Source organism: Cyanistes caeruleus, chromosome 21 (assembly GCF_971803275.1).
Source record: "Cyanistes caeruleus chromosome 21, bCyaCae1.hap1.1, whole genome shotgun sequence".
Lineage (NCBI taxonomy): Eukaryota > Metazoa > Chordata > Aves > Passeriformes > Paridae > Cyanistes > Cyanistes caeruleus.
This window is the reverse complement of record NC_141721.1, coordinates 1,636,505-1,653,572: the sequence shown is the minus strand read 5'-3', so window position 1 is coordinate 1,653,572 and position 17,068 is coordinate 1,636,505. Positions and strand designations below refer to the sequence as shown.

The window sequence follows — 17,068 nt, the reverse complement described above, 5'->3', positions numbered from 1 at the left end:
TGTTACCCCCATTGTCTCTCATTTCCGAGGTGCTTGGGTTTCCTTAAGAGCCTCCAGCTGTTCTGCATGTGGGGTTGAGTGCTCCTCACTGCCCTCCCTGCTGCTCCTGCTTTAGTCCCAGGGAGCTCAGTGTAAGCAGCTGTGCTTGGAGGAGCTGCCCTGTTTTGGCAGGAGCAGGTCAGAGAGTGTTCTCTGGGTTGGGATATCCATGGGGTTGGTGAGCTCTGCAGCTGAGAAAGTCCTTGCACAGCTTTCCACCTGTACCTGGTGGGGACGTGCACCTTGGCCATGACATTGCATGGGAACGTGTCACAGCTTTGATGCTGTAAGCCCTGATGTCCTTGGAGTGCTCAGCTGGTGGGAACAGGCTTGCTGAGGAGTGGGATGCTTTTACAGGAAAAGGATTTCCTGTTGTGTGAAAGGTTTTGGTGAGCCAGACTCTCCCAGATTGTAAGGTTTAATTTGTTTTCATCTGTAAAGGATGGCTGCCATTGGGAACTAAACCCTGGGGAAGCAGCGAGGCTCTGTCATCCCAAACACGTCAGGAAGCTCATTCCTGGTGTTTCCAGCAGCATCCCTGTCCTGCTGGCTCAGTGGCCAGCGAGCCTGGGCCCCTCCCTGCTCTACTCCACGGAGTAGAGCTGCTCCTGTGTGCAAGCCACAACCACCTCCTCTCCCTCTGTGGCCACCTCAGCCCCTCGGGGCTGTGCTCTCCAGCCAGCAGGACTCCACTCAACCTCTCCTTTATAAAGCCCTTCTGGGAAGTGAAATGTGCTGCCTGCTCAGGAAAAGGCGTTATAATGGGCAGGTACCTATGGGGGAAGACGGATCACTGAGTCAGAAATCAATCGAGAGCTTGTGATGGAATCATAAATCAGGGGATGCTGAGCGTTAAAGAAACCCAACACTTGATTTATAACTTGGCACAAGCCATTTGTCGCCAGCCAAGATTTTCAAAAAGAGAAACATTTTTGTAAGCTTAATTTAACATTATTTTTGTTCCACTGTGCTAAGTGTTTCTGTAGGGTTTATTTTTCCTCCTGCAGATGAAACTGGATTTATGGATAAAAACGGCCAAATGACATCTGAAAATTTTGTTTCCCTTTGAAATTCTTGATGCATTTCAGCATCTCCAGGAGGGCATCTCCTCTCTTGTGTTGCCAGGTGATGTGTCATTAATATATATTGATTTTTTTTTTTTTTTAATGGGGAATTAAAGTATTGTTGTGGTGTGAGGAGTTTTTTTGAGAACTGAAAGCATTAATTCTAAGGTGCTCTGAGCATCAGGCTTGATGCACAATGCTATTCCCAGTGTGCTTACCTTTTATCTGTTATTTCATAATTAGTTGGATTTTGGACTTGATTTCTTTGGGTTCCTTAAAGCAGGGTGGGAAAGCACAAAGGAGTTTTCTGTTTGCCCTGGTGACACTCTTTATATAACAAATCTACAGTGGCTGGGCACAGGAACAGCTTCCCCAGGGTCATGGGCACAGCTCCGAGCCTGTCTGAGCTCCTGAAGTGTTTGGATGGTGCCTTAAGCACATGTGGGATTCTTGGGGATATCTTGGAGATGCACTGAGCTAAGAGTTGAACTTGATGATCCTTGTGGGATCCAACTCAGAATAACCTGTGTTTCTGAGGTAATTGTGCTTCTTAATTGGAAGTGTTTGTCAGTGCAAAACATAGTGCACAAGGTCGTGGTGTGCTCAGTTTGCAACTTGTCTCAGACCCACGTGTGGTTCTGGCAAATCTATTCCAGGCCAAGAAAAAAAATAACAAGCAACAAGAAATAAAAAAAAAAAGAGTATGGAACTGAAATATCCTCCACTTACAAATAGTGCCTATGGTCCATTTAGCTTCATATACACAAAGTAATATTGTTCATAGGCAAAAATCCCGTGAGCTTCCTGGAATAGAGAGGATCGGTGTTGCTTAGTTACCAGTGGTACGCTGGCATGCTGAGATAAATCAGTACAGCTCCAAATATTAAAGCCTTTAAAATAAAATCAAAGCTGTGTCCACAGTCCCCAGCGCTCCCTCTTTACCTTGGAGCACACGTGGCACTGGAGCTGTGCAGCAGCACGGACACAGTGCCTGCACAGGCTGCTGCTCTGCCTTCTGCCTTGAACTCAAAGTGAGAATAGGCTGAGCCATCCCAAAGGAGAGAGCAGGATGGAGGGGGAGGGCAGCAGGGGTTTGGATGGCTGTGGGGGTGACTTTATCTGCTCATCCCTCCTGTATCCCTGTGTCCAGCCTTGGACACACACGTGGCAGCAGCAGCTCTTCTCTTCCAGGGCCTGGGTGAGGTTTGCCCTGGGCAGAATGTTCTGAGCTAGGCCTGAGATGGACCACAGAGCCCTGAGCAGAGCCATGGCATGGCCTGACAGTGTCTGTGAGAAATGGGGAGAGGGGAAATATCTATTAAAAAATGCCAGAGCAGCTTGGTTCCCCAGGGAAGTGGCTCGGCTGCCAAGATCGCAGGTCTCTCTTCACCGTGCAGGTGGGACTGTATTGTCCTTGAAGGGGAGGTAGAGAACTTCAAATGTTTGAGTCCTGCTCTTAATTAAATAAGAATGAAAAAATAATATCCCACAGCACAGAAAAAGATATAACCCTCTTCAGCTCATTTATTAGAGTGAATAAAACTGGTGGTGATTGAGCTAACTTTCCTATATAAATACAACTTGTATCATTCCTTGAGACTGATTATTCTACAGATGGTAGATCCTGCTCTGGAGTCAAATGTTGGCAATGCCCTGCACCCACAGGCATAGGGTGGGTTGCCTGGATCAGGTCTCTGGGCTTGGAAATCCCAGGGAACAGGAGCAGAGGTTCTGAAATTCAAATGTAAAACAGTCAGAGAGCTCGGTTCATGGGCGCAGTGCTGAGATAAGTCACTTACTGGCGCCTGGGAGTGGGTTAAGCTGTCTATATAGACACAGCCCTTGGAATCTGTGTGACAGTAATACCTAGAGAAATCTACCAGGATTAGATCACTTATATTAGATTTGGTAGATATGCATGTACAGCCTCTTCTCCCAAAAGATTGTAATGTAAGTAGACAAGTCAAAATAATGGTGAGAAAAAAAAGGCTGTAACTTGACTCCAGCTTGTGGATGGCAAACTAGAGCAGAGCAAGGCTCAGTCACTTGCCCACAGAGACAAAAAATATCTGTAGCTGAGCTGGGAACTGAATCCAGATTTTGATAATTCTAGCTCCAGAAGTGCCAGACAAGTTGAGGATGCTGTGTTGATCCTTCCCTTGTACAGATCCCGGGATCCCTGCCCACAGCAGCTGCCAGAGGCGACTTCTGTGCGGTCTGGTGGCAACATGGGAGGGTCAAACACCCCTGGTGGGGAGAGAGGCAAGGCTGGAGGCTTGCACACAGCATCTGCAGTGGCAAACACCACCCTGCTGGAGGTGAAAGCCCACTGACAGCAGCTGGGCACGAGTTTATCCCCACACACCTCAGGGGCAGCACAGTGCCACCCCTCCGGGCTGTGCACGTGTGGGGTGTGACCTCCAAAGACCAATGCTCCCCCTTGCCAAGCAGAGGAGAAAGAGCTGCTGCTATTAATTATTAATGAAATCTCACACACAGCATAAAAGACACAAGCAATTCATTTTGGCAAGTGTAATGAAAAAATTAATTGAATAATCATTCCATGTAAATAGATTTAGATAAGCTTCTTGTCTTTCTTTTTCAATTTTTTTCTCTTTCTCCTCCTTCTCTCTCCCTGCTCACACCTTCCACTTTTCAGTAGAGAAACACTGTGATTAATTGCTCAGAATATTGTTTTAATTCATAGCATCCTGTGGTGAGCAGTGGCTGGGGCCACCAAATCCCTTGGGTCCAGACAGTCTAACCTAGGGGATGCAGGGTAGTATTAGGGAAGAAAAGGCTGTTAAAATTTACTGCTCTTAGGAGCACTTCAAAAGAGCCCAAAATGCCTGATTTATAGAGTGTTGTTTTGTTAATGGCTCAGATGCCTGATCCTGTTCATGTCTATGAGTCTTCCCAGTTTTTAGGGGGTTGTTGCCTGGTGGGTGTCCCTGGAACTGGATCCAGGTCCTGCCTGCTTTAGGGACTGTGTGGTGGGGACCACCCCCTGCTCCTGTTTGGGAGATGCTGTCACTGCTTCCCAAGGCTGCTCAGGTGCCTCATGCCTTAAACATTCATGTTGGAGTGGGAGGAAGCATGACAAGCCTTCCAGATTTCTCTTTTCCCGTTAGGGAGTTCTCAATGTTTCCCAATTAATGAGCCCATATGTGACCCCTGGGCATCCCTGTAAGTTCCCTGCACTGCCAAGAGCTGTGGGAGGGATGTGGAGCAGCCAGGCCAGGGCAGCCCTTCCCAGCAAGGATCCAAACCCAAGCAGACACAGGACCAAAGCTCTGAATTCCTCACAAATGCCAGAGCCTGGGGCTGTGCTGTCTCCTGTGAAAGCAGTGAAGAAACCCCTTGTCATGCTGTGCTATGGTTCCCACCTCCCATCAAAAGCAGTCTGCCTTTTTCTCTCTTGTGTTTCACTGAAAAATGCTTTCCATTAAATTTTATCTCCCACAATTTTCTTTGGGGTCTCCAGCTCTGATTCCCTAACATGGAATGTTTGTAAAGATAGAAACCTTTTTTTACCTTTACCCATGAAACTTCTCAATTCTCATCACTCTGCAAAGTGGCATAAATGTAAGGAAGAGCCAGGAGAGAATATCTTATCAGAGGAAATTGCTATGGCTTTAAAAATGAACAATCAAAACTACACACCAAAATAACCAATGCCCCAAACCACCTTTCTCCCCTCCTATGTAGGGCCCTGAGCTCTCACAGATGCAGGGAACGTGTTCAGCTTGTGCTGACCCTGTTTAGTACCAGCACAGGTTCAGCAGGACACATCCACCTTCTGGATTTTGAAGTTTAAAATGACCAAATTCCTCGAGCTGTGATCTGCCCCATCTTTAAGAAGATGTAGACAAATTTCAACTCTATCTCTGCAGATTTTCCAGCAGTATTACACCAGCATTTCCTGAAGACATACTGCCCTTTGACCTTGTATCTTTTTCAGCTCCCCATCTCACCTGCCAGCAAATTTCCAGCTTTCTTGTTCCCTATAGCTACAACTATGTTCAAACAGTGTCTTATCATTCCATCAACCTACACTGAACCAGCCAGCTGCCTGGGAGAGAGACTGCTCTTATGGCTTTTCACACTTACTCAGCTGCTGCCTCACTCTGCAAAACAAAACAGAAAGGGGAGAAATAGAAACTGCCTGCTGAAATGAAGCAACTGCTCTGCTGCTGCTTGTCGTGCCTGTAGTTTCCATGAGTTTCTATGCCTGGAGTTTCTGAATTTCTTTTGCTCTAAATGACAGCTGAGTGTGTAAGTGCCCCCTGAAAGAGCCCAGCTTATTTCTGCCTTGGCATCTAAGCAAAGTGAACATTTGTGGACCATGCACCCAAGGCAGCTCAGTTGGGTGTTGGAGATGAGAAAGAGGAGCTGGCTCCTCCACAGGTCTGGTTAAATACCTGGAACTCCTCTCTGGGATATTTATTTCAACTCCCAGATAGGTGTACAATTGCAACATTCATAATGGGAGTCAAGCTGAAACAATTAAGCTTGCATCTGGTTTGTGCTCACACACACAGAGCCCTGCCCACCCTTACAGCCTCTGCCCAGCTGGGATGAAGCTGCTTTGAGAGTTGGAGCAGCCCAGTTGCTCAACAGGATTTAATGAGCAGGTCCCTTTCTCAGGGATTTTATAACCTGGGTCTCTAATTCCCAGTGGGCTGAAGCTCTGTGTGTAATTGTGTGATTCAGCACAAAATCAGCAAAACTTATTTCCTGGAGGGTTTTTTTCCCCCCTTTGAATACCCCTTAGTGTCCAGGCCCTGCTGAGGCCATCTCACACTCATTACCTGCTGGGGTTTGGGGTTTGGGGGTTCAAATGCCTGTGGAAGGGGTTAAAAGTCCCTGGCCCACAGCAAAACCAGGATATTTACTTGGGCTGGTGCTCAGCAGTGTCCAAGCACGATCTTCTTCCCACAATCAAAGTCTTGGGACTCATTTGTTCCAATTACACCAGTAACTCCAGATGAAAACCAGCAGGAACACACCAGTATAAACCAGGGTCAAAGGTGAGATGACAGTCTGCTCCTACTGACACTGCACTTCTTTTTCCACTGATGTTTTATTGCCCTCTGGTATAAATCAGGTCTTTCATGGTTTTTAAGATTTGGTTCCCCGTGACTGCCCTCTGCTAAAGTGTCTCTTCTCAGGTTTCAGGGCTCTGTTTTGACGTTTAATTAAAATAAGAGTGAGTAATCTATTAACAATGTAACATTGTTCTTGTTATTTTTTTCTTTCTTTTCTTTCTGTTTTTTTTTTCTTCTCTCCTCCTCCCTGCAGAAGAGCCAACTGAGCCTAATCCCATTTTCCCTAGGACCTGGCAGCCATTCAGGACTGCTTCTATTGGATTTACGTGGAATTTGGTCACCTGTGGCTTCAGGCAGCCCAAATCTCTCAGGATGTGCAGGACAGGTGAGGCAGGGCCAGGCACTCGTGGATCCCACCCAGAGGAGAGCGATGCCTTTGGGAATCAACTCTTGCACATCCCCAGGGAAGGACAGTGGGAAAGGAGAATTCTGTGGGGAAGGAGAAAGAAAGCCTCAATTGTTGGCTGCTGGACAAAGCCTTTTTCTCATGGTAGGAGTGACCCTCACCACGCTGCCATTGTTCCTGCCTGCCTCATCTGTCCCTATGGATCTGGAGCTGACTGTGGCATGTTTAGAAGTGGAACTCAAAAGCCAAGGGTGGCTGTGGTGGTTCTGGCAGTGGCCCAGATCACCTTTATGGACTGAGAGGTGAAAGCACCAAAGCTGTGCTTGGATGGTGCATCCCTGTCTCCTCTCCGTGGTTTGGTCATGGCTTTTAGCAGCTCTGGACTGAATTTGGCAGAACTTTCCTCATCCACCCCTGCTGGGTCAGTCAGGCAGTTTGGCAACTTCTGCTCTGTTTTCCTTTGGGAATTTGCACTTTGTCTTGGAGCTTCCCAGGGTCTGTCCTTGCTTGCAGGAATTCAGAGTGGTCGATATCTTGCTGGCACAACCCACAGGCTCTCCCAGCTGCTCCTGGGCAGAGCTGCTGGCAGCAGCAGGAGGGCAGGATGCAGGTGTGTGGCTCAGGGGTGTCTGCTGGCAGGAGGGACACGATATTTCTCCAGCATTTATTCCTGGAGGGCCATCTCCCTGACACTGATGGGAGAGGTTTAGCTTCAAATTAATCTGAACTTTGGATCAATGGGGTAAAATCAATGAGTTCAGGATAAGCCAACCTGTAACAGCTACAAGCTGGCTCATTGCACAACAAGATGAGCTTGTTTCAGCTGCCAGAGGTGTGAGAATATGGGAGGCTCTGTGGATGGTGGGGGCCCCTAGACCTGGCCTGGACAGTTGGAGCAAAGAGCTCCCGCAGATGGGGCAGGCTGGTTGTTACAGCCATAGAAAAGTTCAGATTGGAATGGACTTAAATGGATTTAATGGATTTAAATGGACCTTAGAAACCCTGCCATGGGCAGGGACACCTTCCACTAGACCTTGGTTGCTCCAAGGCTCATCCAGTCTGTCCTTGACTTCCAGGGATGTGTTCCTGTTTCACACGAGGCCTCACGCTGAGGCTCCACAGTTGGCATCAGTGCCCAAGAGCAGATCTACAGTATGAATGTCCTTCCTGGAGGTATTTCTGCAGATGTGGAAGAAGGACCAACCCAGCTGATTGTGGGGGATTACAGCTATTAACCAGGTTGCCATGGTGAGTAATTAAAATCTTCCCACACGTCCTGCAGCAGGTGCCCTGCACAGCAGATGTGCACACCACAGGCACAGGAGCAGCTTTTGAGCACAGGAGAAACCCACAACATGCTTTCACCTCTTCTTCTCTTGGTCAATGAAATGGTCCCTGGCTGCAGTTTAAATAATGCTTTCAATTCTGCTTTGCACAACACAGAGGACCTGCAGGGTACAGGTTGTAATCCATGGATGCTTCCTGTCTTTGACAGTGTCAGATATTGTTGTGACTGCTGTAAAATGTAGCAGATAATGGCATTAAAGAAATCAAACCTCTGAGGGTGGCTGTGTGCCTTGCCTGGTGCCAGGCAGAGGTCAGGAGCTGTTGGCTCTGCAGAACAGACTCAGTTACATGAGGAGGTGTTTAACAGCTCCCAGGTCCTGCAGACTTTCAGTGCTGGGTCTCTTCTGAAGCATAAATTGCATTAAGATTTCCTTCCTCTGCTTTGGGATGTCTGTGGGAAGCCCTGTGGTGAGAGGCATTGAGGTCAGAGCTGGAGCACAGAGCTGCTCTGGAGTCCATCAGCTGAGTGGGTCCACCTGGCCTTGTTTGCAATGGGTATGGGACATCCAGAGCAGAGCTGAGAGGTGATCACTTCATCCCCAAAGAGAAAACACAAGGGCTGCCATGTCCCACTTTGGGATTTACTGTGACTCATCAGACTGTTTCTTGCTGGGCTTCTCCATTTCAACCCTGAAAAAAATCAAAACTGTGTCTGACTTTGCTTTTGCACTTTGCTTTTTTCCTCCCTGGATTCCTTTGCAGTGCCTTTATTGTAATTATTGAAAGGAGTTAGGAGGAAGCATGGACAATGTCTCCTGTGCTTCTCAAGGAAAATATTTGTGCTGAAGCTTGTGCAGCCTCTCTGAAGATCAGGTTGTGGAAATCCATCTCCAGGGGGTTGGCTCCTGGTGTGGCAGCCTGTGATCCCAGAATTTAGAGAGGAAAGAGCTGGTGGGACCAAGGGGAGAAATCCACTGTCCCTTTACTCCAGCACACCCAGCTGGGCTGGGGCGAGTCCTTCCAAGGGATTGATTGTCCAAAGAACAAAAGCAAAGCAGGACTAAAGTGCAATAATCATGTGAGAGGAGAGAAACTTGAGAAGCACACCACAGGTTCACTTAACTCCTGCTTGGTCGATAAGCTGCTTATTGAAAGGCATTATTCTTGTGCTCCTGATTCCCAGAAGTGTCGGAGCTGCCTGGAAGGCCATAACCAAACGACTGCCAGCTCGGCTGCCATCGATTTTCACGGAGCAGGACCCAGCCCTGGGTAATAAAGTGTAAAAACACGATTCCCCCAAAAGGAATAGCACAATGGGATGACAAAAGTAGCGACCAGCATGGAGTTGTTTCATATTCCTTTGCATCCTTGACATCCCCACCCCATTGTGTGGCTGCAGTGCTGATTTAGGGCTACAGGCAAAGAGCCCACGCTGGAGGGTGGGCTGATCACCACCCAGAGAGAAAAAATAAGTCAGTGAATGTTTGTTGCATTACTCTGATATTCTACTACTTCAGCTATTCACAGTTTATGAGCAGCTATTTCCTTTTTCAGTCTGTTATTTAAAACGAGAGCTCCTGTTAAAGCTGTGTGAAATACAGATTTCCTTTGGATTTACTGCCTAAACAAAACGTAATGCTTTGGATGAACATTTTTTTTTCCCCCCTGGGCGGATGATAAAAATTTAGAGTTACCAAAAATCTCTCATTCAATGATAAATTAGGTGTTTTGGTTTGGGGAATGGAAGAGAACAGAAGTGAGAACAGCTCTGCTTTTAAGTTACATTCAGGTTAATATAAAAGAAAAACTAAACACATTGCACATAGAAAACATCTGAAGTGAGCAGTGGGTCAGAGGGTGATGTTCCTGTAGGTTTTGGCATAAACTTTTAGAAAGGTTTCCATCCTTGAGCAGATGTGGGTGAATACCTGACACTGCAATGCTGCTCCTGGGTCTGGAGTGCTCTGCTCATGAAAAACATGGACCTGCTGGCTCCAGAGGAGGCCCTGGAGCTGCTCCAAAGGCTGGGAGAACTGGGGGTGCTCACCTGGAGGGGAGGAGGCTCTGGGGACACCTCACAGCAGCCTTTCAGAATTTAATCAGGGCTCATGAAAGAGCAGGGAAAGTGACTTTTTACAAGGGTAGATAGCAATAGGACATGAGGGAATACTTTTAAACTAAGAGATGAGAGATTTAGATTAGATGTTAGGAAGAAATTCTTCACTGTGAGGATGCTGAGGACCCTGGCACAGGTGCCCAGAGCAGCTGTGGCTGTCCCTGGATCCCTGGAAGTGCCCAAGGCCAGGCTGGACAGGACTTGGAACACCCTGGTTGGGTGGAACATGTCCCTGAACATCCATAGCAGGGAGTGAATATGAGATATCTTTAAGGTCCCTTTCAAGCCAGACCATTCCATGATTCTGTGACTCTGGATTTGTTGTCTGGCTCTGTCTGAGCACTGGGGACAGCTCTGCCTCCCCTGCCCGCAGCAGCTCCTGTGTCAAGAGCAGGGTCTTGTGAGTGCTGTATCCACCACAGCCCCTCCTGCCAAAGGCCAAGCCCTCCACAATCACAACAGCAGATTTTTTTCCACATTACTGTATTAAGAAGCTGATGCCAGTAACCCCCATCCTTACAACCTTCCTGGATGTTTGCTCAGCTTCTTGCTTCCCCAGCCATTTAACATCAGGTGTATCCCATCCACATCAGCTGGGACAGCCTGGACTTGATTCTCTTCCCAGGGATGCTTCTGAAAAACACTGCTGGTCCCTTGCCAGCATTGCTGCTTGCAGCATCCTGCTTTACTGGAAATTCAGCGAGACAAAGTGTGGGGAATGGCAGAGCAGGGACTCGAGTGCCTGTCACTGCCTGCAGCAGCACTGGGAGTGCCTCAAACCCCCCTCAGCCACTGCAGCCCCCAGACTCCTGGCTTATTTCTATTTAAACTGGCTTAAATCAGAAGATCAGTGCTGGGAGGTCTCAGCTTCTGGCTTAGCAGTGTTTGCATGGGTGGAGGGAGGGGGTGGCTCCAGCCCTGTCCCCTCCTTGCACCCAAAAGCAGTTGGATGTCCTGAGATCTCGGTGCTGCTGGGGCACATTCATGGCCCCAGTCTCTGCCTGCCTGAGTTGGGCATGGACATCTCCTGAAGGACTTTGGACAGTCCATCCTGTGTCTATAAATGGTTTTGGAGCAGTTAAGGGCATGTGACTTAACCCAAAATCCAGCCAAAGCTGGGCAGTACCGTGAATACCTTAGGGCCATGGCCTGCCACCCTCATGTTGCTTTTGGGGCATTTTCTTGATGTTCTTTGTAATTTTCAGAGCTTCTGTGGGGTCCATCACCCTGAGAAGCCCCAAGGCAGCAGAGCACACATGCAGCTTATTTTCAGCAGTAGCTGAACATCCACAGTCCCTCCTCCTCCTCCTCCTCCTCCCAACAAGGACTCTGGTGATCGAACACTGTGAGACCTCTTGGTTCACATGGCTTTCTAAATTCCTGAAAATCCTTCAGTCTTCTTCTTTGTTAGAGATGGCACCGACCAGGTGATGTTTTTTCATCCTAAAACCTCACCCCATCCCAGATGGTGCTGCCCATGGCTGAGAGAAAGGTGTCAGGTGGGAGGGTGGGCAGGTAGAGAGGCAGAGCAGAATCGTGGGGAATGGAACTCTTCCTCCTCTGTGTCTCTCTCCAGGTTTGTGTCCCACCACCCCCACCTTCCTGGAGACTGGTGTCACCCACAATAGCTTAGTTTTGAAAAGAAGGTGGATAGGTAAAGGAGAGAAGGTATAATTATGGGTGGAATCTGGGAATTTTTTTATCAGATTGTGACACTGTCGAACGCTTTCTGCGCAAAGTATATTGTCAAAAAGGCAGTGATTGTGCTTTTCCCACCACCATTATCAAAGCTCCAGTCAGTCAAATCCTCCCTGTTATTAAATGCTGCTCTGCAAGTCTGCATTGTGAAGCTGAAGGATATAATCACAGGTGCCAGACATGGGGAGAGAGCTGATCCAAAGGTGTGAAAAAAAAAGAAAACACAAAGATGAGCTGAATAAAAACACATAAATGAGGTGTAAAAAATCAGATTACAGGGGGCAGAGAAGGTGGGAGTAAAATGAAGCAGAAAAAAATCCATTACTTAGGCTTCTTCCCCTCTTTTTTTTTTAATGTAGTAGACACTGGACAAATGCAAGGCAGAGCAGGTGTATTTGTCACTATTTGCCAGCCCTGCTTGAGGTGATTCTGGCACCTCTTGGCTGCTGCATCTGTGGTGGTTTGGCAAAGCCTGGCACCAGCAGCACTCCTGGATGGCTGGTGGGATGTCCATGACTAGACAGCACAGGAATTAGGAAATCAAGTGTTTTGAAATTAAAAATATTAACACAGGCTTAGGCTCCTGGTAGAATATTTCCAGGTTTTTTCTGCCAGAGCGGATTGGCAAAGGGATTAGATCTACCAGAGCTCCTGTTTCAAAGGGAGGGGATGGCTGCACGCTGCCTTCAACGTGAAAAAATCTCCTTCTGGTTGTGATGCCAAAAAATCCTTTGGAAACTAACTTTGAGTGCTCCAGCCCAGGGGTTTGCTGAAGGGTTTGCTGCCACCCCCCCTGAGCTCACTATTTCAGGGTTTTCAGATCAGCCCTGGTTGGAGTGGGCACATTCCTGCAGAAAATTTCCATTTTAATGAACCTGCATTTTTCAGAAAACTTTGGAGCAGCATTAAACGTGTCCTTTGAAGACAGCTTTGAGAAACCAAATCACCCTGATTTCCTTTAGATGTGGCTGCCTCCAGCTGCTTACTCCCACCTCCCTCCATGCTGCCCTTTTTCCTTTTACAAAACCCTCTGTCTTTTACCCAAGAGCTCGGCCACAGCAAAACCAGAGCGAGTTTCCTTGCCCACATCCAGCCTTGAGCCTCCCCCAGCACCAGATTATTTACTCTGGCTTAGGCTAAACCTGTTTATAGTCCTTATCAATTAGGACAAAACTGGTAGAGAAGTTCATCACGCAGCTGTTCTGTGAGAGGTTTGCAAAATCCTTTGAAAAACAACGCTCTGAGGTCAACCAGTGTGGCTCCAAAGAGAAAAAGCTGGTTCACAGAGACATTCCTGGCTGGGAGATCTATTAGCAGCCAAAGCAATAGGTCACCTTTTCCATGTATAAAATGCCAATAATGTATTAATGGAGCTGGGAGAAGCAATCAGCCCTGCTTGCTGGGCAGGAATGCAGTCATGCTTATAACATAGAAAAACATGGATTTTTTTTTTGTTCTGCCCCAAGGCACCTTGGAAATTTGTCCCTGTAGAGGTCAATAAGGTTGGGGTTTTTTTTCTGGATTTTTTCTTGACCCTTCAGAGAGGTAAAGGGAGCTCAGAGAAGGATCTGTGATCTCACTAGAGGAATTTCAGAGCAATGTTTGGCCTGGCCTGTTTTATGCATGAGGACAGGTGAAACGATCATATCCTTCTGCCCAGTCCACCCCTTCCTGCAAACATTTTTCTTTTTGTCACTCTGAATTTCAGGGGGTCAGAGCATCACTTGCAAACTGAGCAGCACATGCATTGGGTAAGGCTAATTTTGAACACGGCAGGTCATCTCTCAAGCTAGTGTGACCTTGGTTCAAATTCCACTATATTTCAATTGTTATGGATTTTCAGTGCCTCTTTTCTAAACGGGAACCTCTGAAATGAAATACTGTGAAGTGCTATAGATCTGTTTGCAAGGTTATCACAAAGGCAGGAGGGATGGTTCTGCCTCTGAGAGGATGCACTGCAAGACCTCCAAGGTCCCTGACACTCCAGGGAGTGCAGGGGAGGGCAGAGATGTTCTGCCCAGAAATCAGGTGCCACCCTTGGGAGATGGAAGGCAAAGGAGGTGACAGAGAGCAGCTCATGTTTCCAGCAGCACTGGAAACCAAGCCCTGTGGAAAAGAGTGGAGAACCTGCAAACCTCCAAAGCCCGAGTCACAATAAAGTAATATTCATAGCTGGGATGGATTTTTACTTTTCAAGTGCCAAATGGGATGATATCCAAGTTTGTAATGAAAGGACATAAACCATATGCTCACCACTGACAGAACAAAATGATTGATTTTTTTTTTTTTTTGTCCTGTTCCAAAATATGTTGCTTTGGGGGCATTTTCTTGATGTTATTTGCAGATTCAGCAGGTTGGCTGATGAGGTGAAAATTGTCCAGCTAGTGCTGGCTTGGCAAGATTTACCTGACCTTCTGGGAGATACAGCCAGAGGAATCAGCAGTGTTGACAGTTGTTGGTGGACATCTAAAGCCACATGGTTGAACTATCTGGCACAGCTCAGGCTATAGCCAGGGAGAAAAATATGACAGAGTTTTTGTTTCAGGTGCAAACTTCTGCAATTTAAAACTGAAATCTTATTTTCCTACAAGCAATCTAGAGTTCACTTTGGATCTTTAAGTCTGACTGTCTAGTGAAGAGCAGTAATATTCAGAAACTTTTTTATCTCAGGGTGTCCATGCTTATATACAGAAGTCAGAAGCAGGCAATATTTATGCATTTCCTTTCAGGTGTTTACAGCTGCAGATCTCAGTGAGAAAGCTCTTCACCAGCTTTAAAAAGAACAATCAAATAGTGTAGCAAGGGGCTGATTGCTGCTCCATGGGGAACTGCTGCACACATTATAGACTATCTGCCTCACACAATAATGACAGACAAGTAGATGACCTTTCTATGCTAATGATTTGGCTCCTCAATGAATTCATCCTATGTGAAACAGGAAACTTGTCTTTGCTCAGTGATGGATCATGTCATGGGATCCCAGAGCTTTCGTGTGTTAGTTAATGTTCTGTCAACACAAACCCCTGAGAGATCGTCCCAGATGTTCTGGATGACAATTAAGCTCTCTTGAATAAAAGAGATGGTGCCTAGCAAGTTTCCAGGAGCTGATGCACTTCCTGAAACACACCCGGTCACATCCCCATGGAAATGTTCCCTCTGTCTGCTGCTCAGAGCTCGGAGCACGAGTGCAAGAGCAGGGTTAAAAACCTACAGTAAAATGAACTGGAAAATATTGATCCAATTTAAAGCTGCATTAGGAATGCCCAAATCATTGCATCCTAGCATTAACTAATTTTTAAATATCTGATGGTTTTATCTGCTCTGCTGCACTCCATAATGACAAATAAATGTGTTAGTGCACACAGCTCCTCCACTGCAGATATTTTGCTTCCCTGTACCAAATACATCCTGCAGTAAAGTGCAGTCTGAGAGTGTGAGTGGGACACAGAGGTTATTTCCAGCAGGATTTGGATGCCCAGCATTGCCCTTTTCCTGCCCAAGGGCTGCTCTCACAAGTGCTGTACGCCAGGACAGCATCCCACACCTCCCCAGAGGGAAGCTGATGTAAAGCCATTGAGCCTCAGCCCAGATAATGCAGATTACTCTTGTGTTTACATATGAGTTGAAGATGAAAATCAGGATGAGGGCAGTAGAAGATATTCCTGCCCTCTAGAGTAAGGAAGATCAGGGGCATTTGCTCCTTCTCTGGAAAGCTTGTTAGAGAAATGGGAAGGTGAAGGGCATCCTTATGGCTCTGGCAGGGGATGACACTGGGCTTTATAGGGAGGGCAGCTACTTATGGACCACAGGGGTTTGGGTTTGCTGCTGGAACCAGCTCATGTGCAGCTTTTGTCTCAGTGAACTGCTCAGGAAACATTTCTGACTGAGGGTTTTCAGATGTAATAATTCTTCAGGGCAGTTTGTGACGTGTCCTGTGCAAGGGCTTGATATTTGCACTTCAGCTTTACAGGGCTGGACCCTCAAATCCCACAGCATCACCCCCACCCCCAGGTTGTTTTAAATTAGGGAGCAATGAATAACAGACTATGAAATTTGGGGTGAATGCTAATTTAGGCTGACTTGTGTGAAGCTTTTATGAATTGCAGACATTTCCCTAATGCCCTGTGGTTTTCCAAATGCTTGTGAGTCACAGCCAACCACTTTCATTCACAAAAATATTTACAAGATTGGGTTTTTAACTATTTAATCAGTTCTGTGAGGGCTGGAATGCTGTTTTCAGACTGAAGTTGCTGGAGATACCCACACTCATTTCACTGGGATGTGGATCTGGCCTAAATTACTCTAACAGCATGTAATTATATACAAATATAAAAAAAAAATGCAAAGGGCATTAACTCAGAACCTTCCAAAATGAAAAGCAAATGCTCAATTAAGATGAAAAAAGACCTGGCCTGAAAATTGCCTGTGAAACCCTCTAGCCAATGTAGTCCTGGCTATGGATGTACCTTTTCCTGAGACACAGGAACATTTTATGTTAGTTCTTTTTCCCTCATCTCCAATAGGATCTGCTGGAAATTGTTCAAAGGGTTTGGACTTGGAAATGCAACTCGAGGGAGGTGGATTAGGCAGGGGGTTGGTGAGGTCAAAAAAGACAACTTATTTCATTACTCTGTGTATCTGCACACATGTATTTAGTGTATACCAGAGAAATACAGGTATATGCATTTCTGCTCTAGGAAATCCTTTCTCTTGTGTGATTGTACTCATGGAATCACAGAAATCCTTTCTCTTGTGTGATTGTACTCATGGAATCACAGAATGGGTTGGGTTGGAAGAGACCACCAGGATTTTGCAGTTCCACCTCTGCCATGGCAGGGACAGCTCCCACCATCCCAGGCTGCTCCAAACCCTGTCCAGCCTGGCCTTGGGCACTGCAGGGATCCAGGGACAGCCCCAGCTGCTCTGGGCACCTGTGCCAGGGCCTGCCCACCCTCACAATAAAGAATTTATTCCTTAACCCCAAATCTAATACATCTGATCAGATCCTATGAGCAGCTGTAAGTACAGATTATCAGTAACACTGACTCATACTGATTATTTGGGAATTTTTTTGCTAAGGCAGCATACTCTAAACCTGAGCAGCCAGGTTTGAGTGCTGCTGGTGAGGCAGAGGAGGTGATTTCTGGTGAGGCAGAGGAGGGTACCCTGTGTGAGCCCCGGTGCAGGTGAGCACTGCAGTCCCTGGGCAATGCTGTGGCTCTGGCCACGGGAGGGACTGAACTGCCTGCCCACAGGAGGGCTTTGGGATGCCTTGGGTGTAATCAGGAATTAATCAGGCCTGACACTCAGTCGCAGACAGCTTAGGGAAGTGCCCTGCTTGGCACTCCAGGCTGTGCAGGGGCTGTTCTCCCCCTCCCCAGGCTCACCTGGCTCATCCCTTTCAGGCAAA

The 17,068-nt window shown here is 47.1% G+C and overlaps 1 long non-coding RNA gene across 1 annotated transcript; it reads left to right on the top strand.

The window, feature by feature from the left end:
* Nucleotides 1–70: 70 nt before the first annotated feature.
* LOC111937637 (uncharacterized) lies at nucleotides 71–9,475 on the top strand. The gene is made up of 5 exons (XR_002868685.2): nucleotides 71–177; nucleotides 1,047–1,164; nucleotides 6,405–6,536; nucleotides 7,634–7,805; nucleotides 9,028–9,475. It is a non-coding gene; the product is annotated as an uncharacterized LOC111937637 (long non-coding RNA).
* The last annotated feature ends 7,593 nt before the right edge of the window (nucleotides 9,476–17,068 follow it).